A 20,107-nucleotide genomic window follows, 5' to 3' on the forward strand; every position below is an offset into this window, starting at 1 on the left:
TGTGCAAACTTAAAGACCATGGTATTGGGGGTAAGGTATTGATGTGGATAGAGAATTGGTTAGCAGACAGGAAGCAAAGAGTGGGAATAAACGAGACCTTTTCAGAATGGCAGGCAGTGACTAGTGGGGTATCACAAGGCTCAGTGCTGGGACCCCAGTTGTTTACAATATATATTAATGACTTAGATGAGGGAATTAAATACAGCATCTCCAAGTTTGTGGATGACACGAAGCTGGGCGGCAGTGTTAGCTGTGAGGAGGATGCTAAGAGGATGCAGGGTGACTTGGATAGGTTGGGTGAGTGGGCAAATTCATGGCAGATGCAATGTAATGTGGATAAATGTGAGGTTATCCACTTTGGTGGCAAAAACAGGAAAACAGATTATTATCTGAATGGTGGCCAATTAGGAAAAGGGGAGGTGCTATGAGACCTGGGTGTCATTATACACCAGTCATTGAAAGTGGGCATGCAGGTACAGCAGGTGGTGAAAAAGGCAAATGGTATGCTGGCATTCATAGCAAGAGGATTCGAGTACAGGAGCAGGGAGGTACTACTGCAGTTGTACAATGCCTTGGTGAGACCACACCTGGAGTATTGTGTGCAGTTTTGGTCCCCTAATCTGAGGAAAGACATCCTTGCCATAGAGGGAGGACAAAGAAGGTTCACCAGATTGATTCCTGGGATGGCAGGACTTTCGTATGATGAAAGACTGGATCGACTAGGCTTATACTCGTTGGAATTTAGAAGATTGAGGGGGATCTTATTGAAATGTATAAAATTCTAAAGGGATTGGACAGGCTAGATGCAGGATGATTGTTCCTGATGTTGGGGAAGTCCAGAACGAGGGGTCACAGTCTGAGGATAAAGGGGAAGCCTTTTAGGACCGAGATTAGGAAAAACTTCTTCACATAAAGAGTGGTGAATCTGTGGAATTTTCTGCCACAGGAAACAGTTGAGGCCAGTTCATTGGCTATATTTAAGAGGGAGTTAGATATGGCCCTTGTGGCTAAAGGGATCAGGGGGTATGGAGGGAAGGCTGGTACAGGGTTCTGAGTTGGATGATCAACCATGATCATACTGAATGGCGGTGCAGGCTCGAAGGGCCGAATGGCCTACTCCTGCACCTATTTTCTACGTTTCTAATCTGCATTAGGTGATGAAAAAATCTAATAATGATGACAGTGTCACGGTCATGGGTAGCCTTGAGACTTATTATATGAAAACTAACAATACACAAGCAATATGGCTTACACTAGAAATGAATGGCAAATTAATTGGAGTGGAATTGGACACTGGCTCGGCTGCTCCAGTCATTCCACAAAATGAGTTTGAGCGGTATTTCAGAGATACTGAACTGAAGCCTACAGATATCCACTGAGAACTTGTACTGGAGAAAAGATAATTCTTGTGGGAATGACATTCGTAACAGTGAAGTACAACTAATAAGCCACATTGGGCTTGTATGTGGTAAAAACAGTGGGGGGGGGGTGGCAAAAATTGTGGGACCGTAAGTAGCTGAGACAACTTCAATTGGATTGGAGATCCATCCACCATTTGTATGTTTCATCCCCTGCTACAGAGCCAAATGAAAGTGAATGGGACAATTTAAAGTTTACTATGCTGTGGATGTCCATATAGTAGCTGTATTACACACACACACAAACGTTATGTATATGTTCATAAGTTGAGGTGCATTCTACATTGAGTTGAAGTTTTTAGCTAGGCAGGGAGGAGTGTTGTGCATTTAATATTTTGGTAATGTTTGAGTAAACATTGTAAACATTTTGTTTAATTAGGCATACCTTGTTGCTTATATAATTAATTACAGGTTATACATAAAATACATGAATAACATACATTATGACGCCACTATGCCATAGGCGCCCAGCTCACTAAAGTAAAAATGAAGCCTAAGGCCAATTTATACTTCTGCGTCAAATGTACGACGTCGGTACCGCGTACCCTATGCCATAGGGTGACATGCACCTCCCCCAAAAATTAACTCACGCGTCACGGCGACGCAAACCGCAACAACTGTGATTGGTCCGCTTGGTAGCATCGCATTTCCTCCTACGCATTTCTGGTTGCTTTTCTCCTCCATGTCTGTACACTGATGCGAAATAAATGGTTGGAGACGATGAACCAAATCGTCAAATCTACCTGCTGACATCTGAAAATATTTGAAATGCATTTCTTTGTCCATGTCTCTCACGAAGAAAATCAACACAGTGGCATCGAAACCCCACCACCAACTAGCATTTTGGCGGTGAATTGCAGAGTGACGCAGACACAGCTACACATGCTCACTACGGCGTAGGGCTACGCAAAAGTATAAATCAGGCCTACGGTATAGGCTACAGCGTAGCCCATATGCACAAGTATAAATCAGGCTTAAATGTTATCTTGGGCTCTCCTGTGCTTTTCTTTCGATTAGTTTTTGCAGTTGCAAAACATAACAGTAAGCAATTATCAATCATGCCCCAGGCAGGATGGCATTTATTGTAGATTCCCAGTCAGATATATTTTGATGGGCGGAAGAAAAGACAAGGCAATGTGGCTTAATTAACTGAAAAATAAAAGAGACCCCGATTTAAACACAAACAAGCTGCAGCAGATAAAGAGTTAAATCTTAACATACCCAATCTAACAGAGTTGAAAAGCTTGTGAGCCAAGTTGAAAGTGAAATATTTTAAGACAAAATTAATATTGCTTTAGTTTTTATTTTTTTACTTGACTGAATCTCAGCTGATGTTCTTGACAAGTTCTTGTCATACCTATTATCATCCAGACGCAGGTCAAAATTATGTTAACAGTATTTGAACTGAAGCAGCAGAAAATAGAAACCTCAGGCCAAAACAGATGCAGCCAAATAGGTCATGATGGAAAAGTTCAATTAGGCATTACAAATTGTACTAAATTATCATGTGAATTTGTTATGTATATAGATGTATGAAATGCAGATACCTTGATTATAAATGAGGTCGTGTGACCTGTCATAGCGGTCAAACATGAAAAATTAAATCACACATTATTGGAAGCTTTCAAAATGTTGTCTTTATTTTACTTCATTAGCAAAGCATTATAGATTTATTTTGAGGTACTGTACCAGCCGTTATTGATTTATCCATTGCTATCTATTTCATGAGTTTGTGGAAATAATTTATGTGACCTAAAAGGTGTGCTACATAACCTTTCAGAACATTTTTTTGCACTGATCAAGTCATTTGCTCAGTACTCTTTCAATGGACTGTATCACTTTTTTGTTGTTATGTTACAGAAGACATCACTAGATTCAGCTCTGATGCAATGAAAGCTGAGCTTATTGATCATTATTAGGGAGAGTGTAGCAACAGTTCATCCAGAGACTTGGTTTCGATCCTAACCATGAATACTGTCTTTGTGGAGTTTTGTTCATTCTCCCTGGGAGTGTTCTGGTATCCTTTCTCATCTCAAAGATGTATATCAACTGGCTACTGTAAATGGTGCCTATTATAGATGGGCAGCCATCGAATAGGAGAGGGTTGATGGGCACATGAGAGAGGACCAATTACAGAGAAATATGGGGCAATGGGACGAGTAGGAACAATTAGGGAGATGACCTAGCTGCAATGGGATGAACATGAGAAAATAACTATGAATAAAGCTTTCTTGTGGTGAACCCCCAAATAAGATGTTCACCTTAGATACCATAATCCTAATTCCAGCACTAGTGAAATTGGGTGCAAGCCACTGTGATTTTCTTTGTATTCTTCACTGCAGTTTACCTTGAGCCAACCACTTCAGTTAGGAACTACCACTCTAGGGATTCTCAGTCAGGAAAGCACAAGTGCTTCTCAGTGCAATTATGTGTAATTCTGTAATTAATGCATTCAAACATACATAAGGTCAGTGTATAGCTGAAAATCTTACACTGTGTGGGTTTCCTCTAGGGGCTCTGCTTTCCTCCCACACTGGCCGGTTAATTGTCCACTATAAATTGCCCCTGCTGTGTAGATGAGAGGTAGAATCTGTTGGAGGAGACGAAGTTGATGGGAAATGAGGGAGATAAAATAGATAATTCATAAGTTTCATGAACTTCAGAGAGAAGAAATTCTCATCTCTGCATTTATTCAGAAACTATGTCCTTTGCTTATATTCCCCATGAGTGGAAACATCCTGCGCATCTATGAAGACCTTCTGAATCTTATTTGTACCAACAAAATCATCTATTTTTCTTCTAATGAGTATAGGCCTGTACTTCTCAACCTTTTCTCATAAGACAAATGCTGCAACCTAGGCATCAGTCTTAAAACTTGATGAAAAGATTTTGTGAAGTCAAGATGAATGTTAACAGGGATTCTCTCTCAAGCAATTGTAAAGTTCCATGAAAGCGGATACAGCTGCTCTATGTGAGCTGTACAGATATGTGTTGCTAATGCTGATTGTCAAAGGTAGCAGCAGGACAGGCCCTGATGGTGGACTCATAAGAGACAGTGTGCAAACAGGTGTTTGGAATGACACTTTCTGCTCTTGTAAATCCCAAAGTTTGCATATTTTAGACCTGCCGTCAAGAAACATTCCATGCAGCTGGCAGGAACAGACGCAGGCGACAAAGTTCTGTAAAATGTCAAGTTTCAGGCAGTGGGTCTGAGGTGTGCTGGGCCAAAGCCAATGTTTATGGCAAAGCCTATCTGGCCTGTGGAGACTTTTTCCACGATTCATTCACATGCAGGCAATGTCTGATTCCTCAACAGGTCAGGAATTTGTTTGAAAATAGAAATAGATGGTTTTTTGAAGAGGATGTTAAAAAGTTATGACAAGGAATTCTAGCATAATATTAGATTAAAGGGTTACTGCCCAGGTTCAGGTGTGATGATAAAACAGGTTCATTACTGTGTAACTTCCATAATTTATTGAGTATGTCTGACAGTCATTTGATGTCTAGCAAAAGGGGAAAAAATCCAAGGCATCTGAAACATTCTGTAAATTATGAACTATGCATGGATTTTAGGCCTGGATAGTTACAGTGGTGGGTTGGGGGTGTGTGGTAAGGGTTTTTGTACAGGGTATAGTCTGTGGGTGGTGTAGATGTTGGACAGGAAAGTCCTATAAGTCCAGGATTGCCTTCATGCTTTGGAGATTTAAAGTCAGAGCCTGCATGCTCTGCCTCTTCCAGGTTTCCCACCAGGAAGTCAGCCTGACCAACACTTGGCTTGGCTTCCAACAAGATGGAGAAGATCTAGGATGAGGCAGCTGCTGAATGATTCCTCTGCTGTGGGCTTGGGAACAATCGATAATGCATTAACTGGAAAACTTAACAATTCTTCTTGTGAAAGCATTTTTGCATAGACAGCAAATGGTAGGACACTAAAGAATGCTGTTGATTAGAGAGATCAAGAGGGTCAAACCCATAATTCTCTGAAAGTGACAACATGGGTCAATATGTAGGTGGTGAAGAAGGCAAATGGCACGGAGTCAAAAGAGACTGTAGATGCTGGAATCCAGAGCAGGAAATAAACTTCTGAAGGAATGCAGCTGGCCAAGAAGTGGGAAGAAAGGAATTGTTGAAGTATTAGGTTGAAAGCCTGCATTGCGTCTCAAGAAACCCTCATGCAGGGTTTCAACCTGAAATAGCAACAGTTCCTTTCCTTCCAGGGAAGGTGTATGGTGCAAGTAGGGCAGGGCATAGAGTGTAAGAGTTGTGATGCCATGTTGCAACTGGACAAATGAAAGGTTAAGTCATATCTGGAGTGCTGTGTACATTTCTCACTATAGGCAGGATGTAATTGCACTGGAGAGGATGTTCCCTGGGTAAGTTGATTTTAGTTATGGGGAAAGATTCAATAGGCTGGGTTTATTTCCCTTATGTGAAGGAGGCTGAGAGGTGCCATGATAAAGTTATGTAAGATTATGAGAGACATGGATAGGGTGGATAGTCAAAATTTTCCTAGAGCTCCTGGGAATCAACATCTCAGAGGATCTACCTTGGTCCCAACATATTACTGCAATCGTGAAGAAGGCACATGAGCGGCTCTAGTTCATTATGGATTTGAGGAAATTTGATACATCGCTGAAGACATACAAATCTCTACAGCTGTATAATGGAGTATGGTTTCATCAGAACCTCTACACTGGACAGGTGTTGAGGATCACAATAGGCTGCAGGAGGTTATAGACTCAGACAACTGCGTCACAGGTAGAACACCCCCACACCCCAGCAATGAGAACATCTTCAAGAGGTAGTGCCTCAAGAAAGTGGCATCCATCATGTCCCTCATCATCTGGGTCATGATATCTTCATATTATTCACATCAGAATTGAGGTACAGGAGCCTAAAGACCCAAATTCAGTGCTTTAGGAACAGCTTCTTCTCCACTGCCATCAGGTTTCTAACTGGTCCATGAACCCATAAGCATTAGCTCCTTATTCATCTTTTGCACTATTTATTTATTTTGGTAACTGTAGTATTTTATATGTCTTGTTCTGTACTGCTGAACACTGCCATGGATGACCCAAGCCCAGCTGCAAAAGGAGGAAGGTTGGGCATTGGTTTAGCAACCCCATCCCGTAAAAGCCCAGTGCTACAGAAACGGCAGCAGAGGCTCCAGAGACCTTATCCCTGGGAGAGGAAGGAGAAGAGGGGATACACTTGAGATAACTTGAGTGACTGGTCCAGGACAGGACTCTGGTTAGCTGTTGCTCATGGCCTATGCCCCAGAAGGGGTGATGGACTTAGTAAACTAAGTACTGTACTGCTGCCACCAATGACTAACTTCACAACATACATGAGCCATAATAAACCTAATTCTGATTCGGATCTTTGTCCCATGGTAGGGGTATCAAAAACAAGAAGGCATAGATATAAAGTGAGGGAAAGGAGTTCTAAAGGGGACTTGAAGGGCAAGCTTTCTTGACACAGGGTGGTTGTTTTCTGGAATGTGCCACCAGAGGAGGTAGTGAAAATCTATATTGTCATTATACGTAGGTACAATGAAACTCTGTTTGGCTTCCTCTCAAGCAATTAAATAAGGATTTGGACAGACAGTTACATAGGCAAGGCAGAGAAGGATTCAGTCCTAATGGGGGGATGGACAATGAAGTTGTCATGGACATGATGGGTTGAAGGGTACTGAGCTGGATGACTCTACAATCTTTATACAAATCAGATGGAGAATGCAGCGATGCTGAGCGCATCAGCATCATAGAATTCGTATGGGCTGATCTTAATATTGTAAGTATTAGGTGCATAGGCAGTTAAAATGGGTAAGTATCTCTGCTGATGCCCTGGTTGGGTCCTGATCAGAAACTGAGTTGTCAGGAAATAGAATGTAAAGCTGGTGGGATCAGCAAGAGGTTGCACTCATGTTGTACCTTCACACATGAAAGCAGAAGGTAGTCAGACAAATAATGAGCAGTTCTCATATTTGGTCCAATTATTTTCTCAACATTAACATCATCTTTTGAGATTGAATGGTTCAAACCCCACAGTCCTATAGTTTACTGTAGTCCTTCATCACATATAATGGGATCCAACAGGTTGTGACAGTGAAACACCTTGTGTGTCACTCCCTTCTTGAGCATGCATTACTCATGTCCTCCAGAAGGTGGAATAATTATTATTCTAGAATAGAGAGACTAGACATATTGTAAACCAAAGAAATGTGTTCAAAAATATATCTACCTTTAAGAGAGAGAGATATATTAAGGGAGAGGAGGTGTTGGAGTTGTTAAAATACATTAGGACAGATAAGTCCCTGGGGCCTGACGGAATATTCCCCAGGCTGCTCCACGAGGCGAGAGAAGAGATTGCTGAGCCTCTGGCTAGGACCTTTATGTCCTCGTTGTCCACGGGAATGGTACCGGAGGATTGGAGGGAGGCGAATGTTGTTCCCTTGTTCAAAAAAGGTAGTAGGGATAGTCCGGGTAATTATAGACCAGTGAGCCTTACGTCTGTAGTGGGAAAGCTGTTGGAAAAGATTCTTAGAGATAGGATCTTTAGGCATTTAAAGACTGATCAGGGACAGTCAGCATGGCTTTGTGAAGGGCAGATCGTGTCTAACAATCCTGATAGAGTTCTTTGAGGAGGTGACCAGGCATATAGATGAGGGTAGTGCAGTGGATGTGATCTATATGGATTTTAGTAAGGCATTTGACAAGGTTCCACACAGTAGGCTTATTCAGAAAGTTAGAACTTCCAGGGAAGTTTGGCCAGGTGGATTCAGAATTGGCTTGCCTGCAGAAGGCAGAGGGTGGTGGTGGAGGGAGTATATTCAGATTGGAGGATTGTGACTAGTGGTGTCCCACAAGGATCTGTTCTGGGACCTCTACTTTTCGTGATTTTTATTAATGACCTGGATGTGGGGGTAGAAGGGTGGGTTGGCAAGTTTGCAGACGACACAAAGGTTGGTGGTGTTGTAGATAGTGTAGAGAATTGTCGAAGATTGCAGAGAGACATTGATAGGATGCAGAAGTGGGCTGAGAAGTGGCAGATGGAGTTCAACCCGGAGAAGTGTGAGGTGGTACACTTTGGAAGGACAAACTCCAAGGCAGAGTACAAAGTAAATGGCAGGATACTTGGTAGTGTGGAGGAGCAGAGGGATCTCGGGGTACATGTCCACAGATCCCTGAAAGTTGCCTCACAGGTGGATAGGGTAGTTAACAAAGCTTATGGAGTGTTGGCTTTCATAAGTCGAGGGATAGAGTTTAAGAGTCGCGATGTAATGATGCAGCTCTATAAAACTCTGGTTAGGCCACACTTGGAGTACTGTGTCCAGTTCTGGTCACCTCACTATAGGAAGGATGTGGAAGCATTGGAAAGGGTACAGAGGAGATTTACCAGGATGCTGCCTGGTTTAGAAAGTATGAATTATGATCAGAGATTAAGGGAGCTAGGGCTTTACTCTTTGGAGAGAAGGAGGATGAGAGGAGACATGATAGAGGTGTACAAGATAATAAGAGGAATAGATAGAGTGGATAGCCAGTGCCTCTTCCCCAGGGCACCACTGCTCAGTACAAGAGGATATGGCTTTAAGGTAAGGGGTGGGAAGTTCAAGGGGGATATTAGAGGAAGGTTTTTTACTCAGAGAGTGGTTGGTGCGTGGAATGCACTGCCTGAGTCAGTGGTGGAGGCAGATACACTAGTGAAGTTTAAGAGACTACTAGACAGGTATATGGAGGAATCTAAGGTGGGGGCTTATATGGAAGGCAGGGTTTGAGGGTTGGCACAACATTGTGGGCCGAAGGGCCTGTACTGTGCTGTACTATTCTATGTTCTATGTTACAAGGTTTATGTGATATATAAACAAATAGCATAGAAAATAACTAAACATACTGCACTACTTCTATGAGTAAGTTAACTGTTCTTTATTTACTCAAACTCTTAAAAACCTTATTGGTGCTAAACTTTGAAGAAAGTTATTAATGACCTAGTGAGTACTGCATATTGCATGCGGAATCAGACAAGAAGGAAAAGTACTCATTTTTCATCGCATTAGGGAAACCCGAATGTGTATTATTGGTCAAGAAAGTACCTGTATGTGAACATTGTTGAGAAGTGAGTGATGAGCAGATGATTTATTACAATTAGAAACTTTCTAAAATCTAGTGTTATTTTATGGTTAGATTTTGCTTGGGATGCTGAGAGAACTTTCTTACTCTTCCTTGGTTATTAGCATTTATCTGGTGTGTCCCCCAGTAGCTTCTTTTTAAGTTTCTATTTCATCTGAAGGATGACGTTTCTCACTGTGCACAATCCACCCAAGGCTTTATCTTCAAATATTTTAACCCTTGCCCTTTGGATTCAGAATTTTAGATCAATCAGCCAATATATTTCACTCCTTTCTTTATCAAATAAAAAGCAGAAGATAAAATAGTCAAATATATCGGTCTGCTCAGATCAGAAAGCAAATTGTACTTAATTGATGAGAGAGCCTCAGGTGCAGGTTGAGATTTTATAAACTGCATGTTTCAACTGCTAGGAAGAAAGAACACACAGTTGCACAGCATCACTTACGTGATCTCCAAAAATGCTATACATTTGACTTCTGAAATTCCAGTTTCTCAATATCGAGAATTAACTAACTGAACTGCAAATTAATGTTACCACCTCAAACACATCATGGCCTCCTATTATTTGACTCTAATATGACTTAAGCTATTCAAATAAACTATGCCAGAATACTTATTGGATTTTCTGGTGGGATATTTGGAATTAAACCTCTTATTCAAACATGTCAAACAGGAACTTGTGAAAAGGTTTTAACAAATGCTTTGGATTCACGAATTGCACAGAAAGCACATTCAATAATTCCATTTAATAATAATACAAAGGAGAATCCTTCCAGGGAGGAATACTAGGCAACCAAACTGGGGCTGAGAGAATTTTTTGCTTTCTCCAACCTGGTTCTAGATAGAAGCGACTCCTTGAAGTTGCAGAGGTTACTGACTGCCTGGTGCTACTGAATGGGCATTGTACTTATCATGAATGAAAGCATGCTTCCCTGTACTCCGGGGGGACACAGGCCAGCCAGTCAGAGGGCAGATCAGGATCTAGGGGATGAATGGGTTGATGAATCAGTGATCAGAATGAGAATGGGGTGAAGGTGGCTGGGTCAGGATCAACTTTGGGGGATGATGAGATATTCTTCAAGTCAAGATGGCAATTTGATCAGCATCTTCTGGTAGACGACAAAACCAGAGAGGGGAATCTGTGTGGCCTGTCACTGTGCCTGGGGGATATCAACAAAGTTTTCTGTGTTTATGGATATGAATATGGATTTGAAATATGGACAATGGACTTACAGTTTTTTATATTCTGTGTTTTCGCCTGATCTTTCTCATGTTTTTGTGTGGTGGAAGGGATTTGGGGGCCGATGTTCTTGTCCATATTTTTGCGGGGGGATGGGAGTTTGGGGGAGGGGGTCAATGTTCTTGTTGCATTTTGTGCGGGGAAGGGGGACAGGTTTGGAGCTTGATGATCGTGTTGCAGGGGTGGGGGTGGTGGGTTTGCTGTTTGTCTCTGAACTGACTTCCATGGTAATTTTTCTTGTTTTTTTTGGCTATCTGGAGAAGAAGAATCTCAGAGTTGTATACTGCATACATACTTCGGTAATAAATGAACCTTTGACCATCAATAAACATCAGAGGGCTGCTTGAGAGTTGAAATTTAGGCCCTCATCACTGATTCAAGAGAGTTGGGAAAATTTGGGAGTCAGTTAATAGGGGAATTCAGGGGAAAAATTGGACAGTTGCTGTGTCAGTGATTGGCTGACAATAAGTTAGGGGAAGATGGAGCTATCTGAGGGGGGTGCATTTCTGGGTATTGGCCTCATATGATATGCTGTTAGGTTAACACATTACTGCTCACATCAGGAAGTTTCCAGCTAAATCAATGCAGAACACCACCTAAATATTTGTTACTGCATTTCAGTTGGTCCAAGCTTTATTTTTCATTTCTCAAAACCAAAATAACCATTGCTATCGAGTCTAATTTCTTGGTATATGTCTTTTTCTGCACCATATTTCAGTAAACGATTTCTGCCATTCCAGATCATACAGTTTGAAACTGCAATCACTCAGAACACTTGGCAGCATGTGTTGGTTAAAATTTATGAATTCCCTGAGAGTGATATCTGTGAACAGTAAAATATATCTCTGATACATGAAAGCAAACATTGAATTTCAATATCATATCTATCATACTGTAAATTTAGAGTTGTATGCAAAATGAAGAGAGAGATAAGAATATAGTTTTAGCCATTGTACTGGCAAAACTAAGGAAATGAAGTGGTAGCTCTGAATCCAGAAGTGATGCTGATTATTAACCTACCAATGCTGGCGTTCATTACCTGAGTATGTCTTCGAACTTCAAATAGTGTGACAACCACCTAGCTGGCAATCTATCTTGAAGTTTGTACTCAAAAAGAAAGACCTTTACATTGGGAATACTTTCCCCTCTGGTGTGTTACTAATTGGACTAACATCGTGTATCTATATTCATAAGGGAATAAGAACATAATATTCAAGCCACGATCATTCTTCTGCTCTGCCAGTTGAAGTATATTAATAGTGAGAGATTGGAACTTCTTGCATTTTAGATCCTTAGCACCAGCAATGAAGAACTCAGTGCTACACAGATCACTGTTCTGTGACCTGCTTTGGTCTTTCCTCCTTCAACAATATCTGCATTGTGTGACCTTCAGCTTTAACTTTACTAGTTAGAAATAGAGTCTGTGGGGTGAAATGCCGTAAGACCATAAGATATAGGAGCAGGAGTAGACTATCAAGTCTGCTGTGCTATTTCATCATGGCTGATCTATTAACCCCCTCAAATCTATTCTCCTGTCTTCTCCCTGTAAACTTTGACGCCAACACTGAGGCTGTCTACAAGAAGGGTCAGAGCTGTCTCTACTTCCTGAGGAGACTGAGGTCCTTCAACATCTGCCGGACAATGCTGAGGATGTTCTACGGTCTGTGGTGGCCAGTGCTACCATGTTTGCTGTTGTGTGCTGGGGCAGCAGGCTGAGGGTAGCAGACACCAACAGAATCAACAAACTCATTCGTAAGGTCAGTGATGTTGTGGGGATGGAACTGGACTCTCTCACGGTGGTGTCTGAAAAGAGGATGCTGTCTAAGTCGCATGCCATCTTGGACAATGTCTCCCATCCACTACATAATGTACTGGGTGGGCACAGGAGTACATTCAGCCAGAGACTCATTCCACCGAGATGCAGCACTGAGCGTCATAGGAAGTCATTCCTGTCTGTGGCCATCAAACTTTACAACTCCTCCCTTGGAGGGTCAGACACCCTGTGCCGATAGGCTGGTCCTGGACTTATTTCATAATTTACTGGCATAATTTACATATTACTGTTTAACTATTTATGGTTCTATGACTATTTATTATTTATGGTGCAACTGTAACGAAAACCAATTTCCCCCATGATCACTAAAGTATGACTATGACTATGAAATATACCCAATGACTTAATCTCCAAAGCAGTCTGTGGCAATGAATGCCACAGATTCACTGCCCTCTGGCTAAAGAATTCTTCCTCGTCTCTGCTCTAAGGAGGTATCCCTCTATTCCGAGGCTGTACCCTCTGGTTCTGCACTTCCCCTCTACAGGAAACAACCGCTCCACGTCCACTCCAGCTAGGCCTTTCAATAAATGATGATGGGTTTTCATGATCTCTTCAGACTCCAATCCACTGCATAGCCCATTAATTTTAGCTGTGCAGTTTTTAGTTGCAGCACATGTATTGATAACATCACATTGCAATTGCTTCCAAGGAGCAAAACAATTGATATTTTGTTAAGTCTTCCTTTATTTTAAGCTATTTTAAAATGTTCTGTGATACCAGTTGTACTGTCATTATCTCCTGCAATGGAAGTAAAGAATAGCTTCAACCCACAACCTTTCAGCTACAAAGCATGGAGAATAATAGTATTGTGTGCTTGTGGTTGCAGATAGTGGGCTGAATATATTCGACTTTGAAAACAGTGCATTTTAATTTAGACTGTTACATCAAAAGGAACTTAGGCATTATATTGAGAAGAAAAGTTTAAGATGTCATTTTGCAAGCTGACTGAACATCAATAATGAGAGTGAAACAAACTTACATTTTGTTTTGAGGTCAGTGTGTTTGCTATTATTTCTGGGCAAATTGCCACAAGGAAAGGTTACCAATGTAACATCTTCAGCAGCTCGGTGATTAGGAGTACTCTGCGGTTTGGCACATCCAATCAATGGCCTGTGGTGAGTTTGTTGATCTTAAGTAGAGCCCTGACAACTAAATATTCTTCCTTCTCCTAGTCAATGACCCTGCAAGAAAGAGTACTACAGCAATACAGCAACATCTATGAAGTCAGCAGGCTGATGGGAGAATACACCACTATAATATTAAAACAGAGGTTGAAATGCCTATGCAGACAGTGGCTAAGACAAGCTCTTTCATGTCAAAGATCCATTTTCACCCATTTTGTGGTGATAAGGGAAAGGTCAGAGCCTCAGCAATTCACATTTGGAATCAACAATTTTGCTGAGACCAAAAGTCGTGGTTCCAAGGTTGTTGATGATTCAATACCCAGTGGGGTTTCAAGCAGGGAGAAGGATAGAAAAGAAGGTTTGAAGAGGATAAAAACAGGATAAGTGAATGGATGAATAAATGACAGATAGTGGGGAAAAATTTGAGGTCACCACATTGGTTCACAAAACTGAAAAAGCGGAATATATTCACATGGTGACAGGCTGTGAAATACGGTGTATATAGTCACTGAAAGCCAACATGCAGGTGCAACAAGTGGTTAGATAGACCAGCGTCATATTGCCCGTCATTATGAGATGATTTGAATGCAGGAGTAAAGAGATTTTATTGTAATTTCAATGTATTTTAGTGAAATTTGGTGCATTGTGTACAGCTTCAATCTCAATAGCAATGATCTTTCAAAAATCATTGGAGTCTGGCATGGTGCCAGAGGAATGGAAAATTGCAAATGTCACTCCACTCTTTAACAAAGGAGGAAGACAGCAGAAAGGAAATTACAGACCAGTTATCCTGACCTCGGTGGTTGAGAAGATGTTGGAGTCAATTATTAAGGATGAGGTTATGGAGTACTTGGTGACACAGGACAAGATAGGACAAAACCAGCATGGTTTCCTTAAGGGGAAAGTCTTGACTAACAAACCTGTTGGAATTCTTTGAGGAGATTTCAAGTAGGATAGGTAAAGGGGATGCAGGGGATGTTGTATATTTGGACTTTCAGAAAGCCTTTGACAAGGTACCACACATGAAGCTGCTTACCAAGTTAAGAACACATGGTATTACAGAAAAGTTACTAACATGGTTAGAGCATTGGCTAATTGGGTAGGAAGCAGCAAGTAGGAATAAAAGGATCCTTTTCTGTTTGGCTGCTAGTGATTAGTGGTGTTCTGCAGGGGTCAGTGTTGGAACTGCTTCTTTTTATGCTGTATATCAATGATTTAGATTATGATTAGATTATGAAGTCACGTAGTCCGCTTTTATTGTCATTTAGTAATGCATGCATTAAGAAATGATACAATATTAGATGATGGAATAGGTGGCTTTGTTGCCAAGTTTGCAGATGATATGAAGATTGTGGAGGGGCAGGTAGAGGAAACAGCTAGGCTGCAGAAGGACTTAGGCAGATTAGGAGAATTGGCGAAAAAGTGGCAAATGAAATACAATGCTGGAAAATGCAAGGTCATGCACTTCGGTAGTAGAAATAAATGTGGAGACTATTTTCTAAATGAGGAGAAAATCCTAAAATCTGAGATGCAAAGGGACTTGGGAGTCCTTGTGTAGAACAGCCTAAAGGTTAACTTACAGGAAGAATCTGTGGTGAGGAAGGCAAATGCAATGGTAGCATTCATTTCATAAGGTCTTGGATATAAGAACAGGGATCTGGTACTGAGGCTTTATAAGGCACTGGTGAGGCTTCACCTTGAGCATTGTAAACAGTTTTGGGTTCCTCATCTAAGAAAAGATGTGCTGGCATTGGAGAGGATCCAGAGGAGCTTCACAAGGATGATTGCGGGAATAAAAAGGTTATCATACAAGGAATGTTTGACAGCTCTGGGTCTGTAATCGCTGGAATTTAGAAGGATGAGGGGCGATCTCATTGAAATCTTTCGACCGTTGAAAAGCCTAGACAGAGTAGATGTGGAAAGGAAGCTTCCCATGGTGGGGGAGTCAGGATTGAGGGTGTCCATTTAAAACAGAGGTGGAGAAATTTTTTTAGCCAGAGAGTGGTGAATTTGTGCAATTTGTTACCACGGGCAGCTGTGGAGACCAGGTCATTGGCTGTACTTAAAGCGGAGATTGATAGGTTCTTGACTGGACATGACATCAAAGGGGAGAAAAGGATCGGCTACGATTGAATGATGGAACAGACTTGATGGGCCAAGCCTGAATAAATTCACTCCAGATCCTACACATTAAGGACATTTTTAAAAGGTTTTGTGACTACCCTTCAGGAAGTAGATTAAAAACTGTGAAGTATTTTGGCAGATCCTAAACTCTAAAATACAAACTTTTTTATTTTACATCTGCAACCGTTCTCATGGAAAGTTTATCAAAGCATTTGATGGTTCTGGGCCTGTACTTGCTGGAGTTTAGAAGAATGAGGGGGATCTCATTGAAATTTATCAAATATTGAAACCCTAGATAGAGTGGATGTAGGCAGGGTGCTTCCAATCGTGGGGAGGTCCAGGACCAGAGGGCATAGCCTCAGAATAAAGGACATCATTGTAGAACAGAGATGAGGAGGAATTTCTCTAGCCAGAGGGTAGCAAATCTATGGAATTAATTGCCCCAGGCGACTGTGGAGGTCAAGTCATCAGGTGTATTTAAAGTGGAAGTTGATGGGCTCTTGATTAGTAATGGTGTCAAAGGTTACAGGGATAAGGCAGGAGAGTGGGGTTGAGAGGGATGATGGATCAGCCATGATGGAATAGCGGAGCAGACTCGATGGGCTGAGTGGCCTAATTCTACACCTATGTCTAATGGTCTAAATCATTGTCTATTACAGAGCAAAAATGGGCCTTGTCATCTAGTCTAATCTTGCTGAATTGCTTTCTATTTGCAATTTAAAATAATTGATGGATTTGCTTTGTTCTTGACTGTTCTGGGGATTCAGAAGATAAAACTGGAGGAACCATTACACTTACTTTGCAGCCTGTGTGTGACCAGAGATTATCAAAAGAATTAACAATTTAGGGCTGATTGACGAGGAGGAGCTTAGGAGGGTTAATGGCGCCTAATGACAACTCCTCTGCTTGCACCTTCGGAAACAGCTTTGTTTCCATCTTTAATATCTCTTTAATAACCTGGAGTTACACGCTGACCACATTTATTTGCAGGAATGGGACCTGCTCTCAGGTTTTCACGACTGGACATTATTCGGCATGCCAAGGGCGCGGCCTAATGAGCTTTGCTTGCCTTCGGAGGTTCGAGATTTCGTGGCTCTGGAGCCGGGGTGATCAGAGGTCGGTGTCCGGGCAGGAGATCGGTGTGTCATGGGAGATGGAAGATCTAAGGCTGTGTGGCCAGAGATCTGAGATTTTTGGGCACAGAGCTTGGAAAGAGTGACGCAATGGACTTTTAACATCGTAAACCAACATGTTGTTTGTTATGTCTCCCCTCTCACTGTGAAATGGAGACATCTCTTTCTCCCTTATTAGGGAGAGAGAGAGCCTGTGGTATGTTGAATACCGGGTGAGTGAGCAGTCTTTGGAGTACTTCAAGTCTGTGTCTTTGCTGTTACTTTGCTCACTCTTGAGTGCTTGGTGGTGGGTGCTGATGTTTTTTTTTGCCGGTGGGGGAGGGGGGATCACGGCTTGCTACCACTTATACGTGGGAGGGAGGGGAGCTGGGGGGGACTTTGGGGTTCTAACATTTAACTGTCATTCATTCTTTGGGGACACTCCGCTGTTTTCGTGGATGGTTGTGAAGAAAAAGCATTTCAGGATGTATATTGCATACATTTCTCTGACATTAAACATACCTTTGAAACCTTGCATGATTGGGGTTGATTATGGATGTGGGGGAAAGGATTGGGCGAGGTAGCAGAGGAAGAGAGGTGGGCACGGAGGACTTTGAAGTTAGATAATTGGAGAGAAATGTACTGTATTATTTTGTATTCTGACTTATTCATTCTTATGTCTGTATATTCTATGCAAATCACACTCTGCTCATTGTTACTCATGTAATGTCCACTGTAAAGTTGCTTTCATTTCAGTTTTAAATTTTGTCTCTTCCCATCACCCCCCCCCCACCCCCGGCCTGCACAGGTAGGCAACTCACAGTATCCATTCCGCTAACAACAGTCAGCTGCCACTAGTTTGCAACGCATCGTCTGTTGCCTATTTAACCCCAGCTCTCATCCACAGTCCTCTGTCCTTTCATATGAACCAGACAGCCTCTACCAGTTGCTCTTCATCTCCTGTTGCCATGTGTTAAGTATCTGTTCTCTCTTGTTTTGTGGCCCCTCATGGCTTGCTATTTTGCAGTTTATTAGTAAAATATTGTTTACTGCTAAATTGTCTTCATTGCTCTGCTTTTGGGACAAGCCAGTCAGCCTCCTGCCTCAAAGCTCTGGAACTCAGTGCCTGAAATAAGCAGGTGGAACTTAGGAGACGATGACTCCTCTGCCTGCATCTTTAGAAACAGCTCTATTTCTATCTTTAACATCTCTGTTTTGCCCTTTCAGGGTTCCTTTGGAGACCCTGACTGGGAGTTACACGCTGACTTCAGTCCCCTGCGGGAATGGGACCTGCTCTTGGGGTCTCACGACCGGTTGCTATTTGATATGTCAAGACCATAGCCTGGAAGATTGGTGCGCCTTCAGGGTTCCGGGATTTCGTGTCTCTGGAGGCGGGCAGACTGGAGGTCAGTGCCACCACCTGGTGTGTTGTGGGAGTACACAGAAGATCAAAAGCAGCAAGCCGGCTGCTGGCTGTGTGCCCAGAGACCAGAGTTCTTTGGGCACAGAACTCAGAAAAAGCAATGCAACAGACTTTTAACATCATAAATCAGCGAGCTGTTCGTTATGTCTCCCCACTCGTTGTGAAATGGGGACACCTCTTTTTCCCTTGGGGGGAGAGAGAAGGTCTGTGGTATGTCAAATCACTGGATGAAAGAGTAGTCTTTGGCGTACTGCAAGTCTGTGTCTTTATTGCTGCATGCCCGAGTGCTCGGTGGGGTGGGGAATGCTATTTTTGCTGGTGGGGGAGGGGGGATCATTGCTTTGCTGCTGCTTGTGTGTGGGAGGGGTTGCTGGGGGGGACATTGGAGTTTTAACATTTAACTGTCATTCATTCTTTGGGGCACTCCTCTGTTTTCATGGATGATTGCGAAGAAAAGGAATTTCAGGATGTATATTGTATACATTTCTCTGACATTAAATGTACCTGTTGAAACCTTTGACGAATCCCTAATCTGATGCCACAACTTCCTGTCCCAGTGCACCTTACACTTTGAGTTCTAGTCATCTCTCTATCCTACAGACTGAGCCAAGACTGCTTTCATCATCTCTCTCCTGACTGGGTGAGCTCTAACCTGGTGTCCTCCAACTGGAACAATAAAACCAACACCTCCATTGAATATCATGAACTCTCTACTGAGCTCTGCTGTGATTTTTGACTGTCCATGAAGTGGAAGGAAGCCAGCAGGTCGGATACTTTGCCTCAGCCAAGGTTTATACTTGGTGCTGGATTACGCGGTGAAATTCAGGACCCTCGTGGCGCAGCGCACCTGGAATATGGAAGCACTCTGGCCCATTAACTTCGTGGCCTCCCACTGAAAGAAGAGCTGTCTGCCTGTGAGATGCCCACCAATCTCGAATACCTCATCACTCAAGCCCACCAAATTGATAAGCGTCTTACGGAACGAGCTCCCCAGATCATCAACCGGAACACCAGTTCCGTTCCCAGAGCCATTTCAGGCTGTCGGACCATCATCAACAAGGGCAGAATGCATGCATTTAGGGAGTGCTCCCCTCTCTCTCTCAAGAGTGAGAGCATCGGTGGAGAAACAACTTAAGTGCTTACTGTGGTGTCACCAATCACCCTCACAACTGCATCTGGGAAACTGCATCCGTGAAAGCGGCCACACCAGGTAGAAATAAAGGGCCACCTATCTGGTAAGCTCCCCCGGTCCCTCATTCCACTACCATTGCCTGACTCTTTCTCCCTGACTTCCTCCACACCCTGATGGCTCCACTGGTGGATTCTGGCGCAGCAGGCAATTTTCTGGACCAGACTCTGTGTGAGTGTGTAGCTTGGACTCCCTACCCCTTCTGCATCATGCTCAGTAATGGACAACCTTGTTGTCAGGATGGCCAGATTGTGCACACAGCCTGTGGACATGACCATTGAAGAGCACTGCAAGTCCATCCAATTCCTCATGATCGACTGACCCAACACTCCTCTCATCTTGGGTTGCCTTGGTTTTCCACTCGTGACCCTCACTTCACATGATCATCTGGTTCTCTGCTGAGTTGGAGACCCACCTGCCTATACACTCAACTGACTTCACCTCATTAATCCATGGAGATAGAGAAACTCTTGACCTCACCAAATTCCCACAGGAATACCATGACTTAGCCATT

This window comes from Mobula hypostoma, chromosome 1 (assembly GCF_963921235.1).
Source record: "Mobula hypostoma chromosome 1, sMobHyp1.1, whole genome shotgun sequence".
NCBI lineage: Eukaryota > Metazoa > Chordata > Chondrichthyes > Myliobatiformes > Myliobatidae > Mobula > Mobula hypostoma.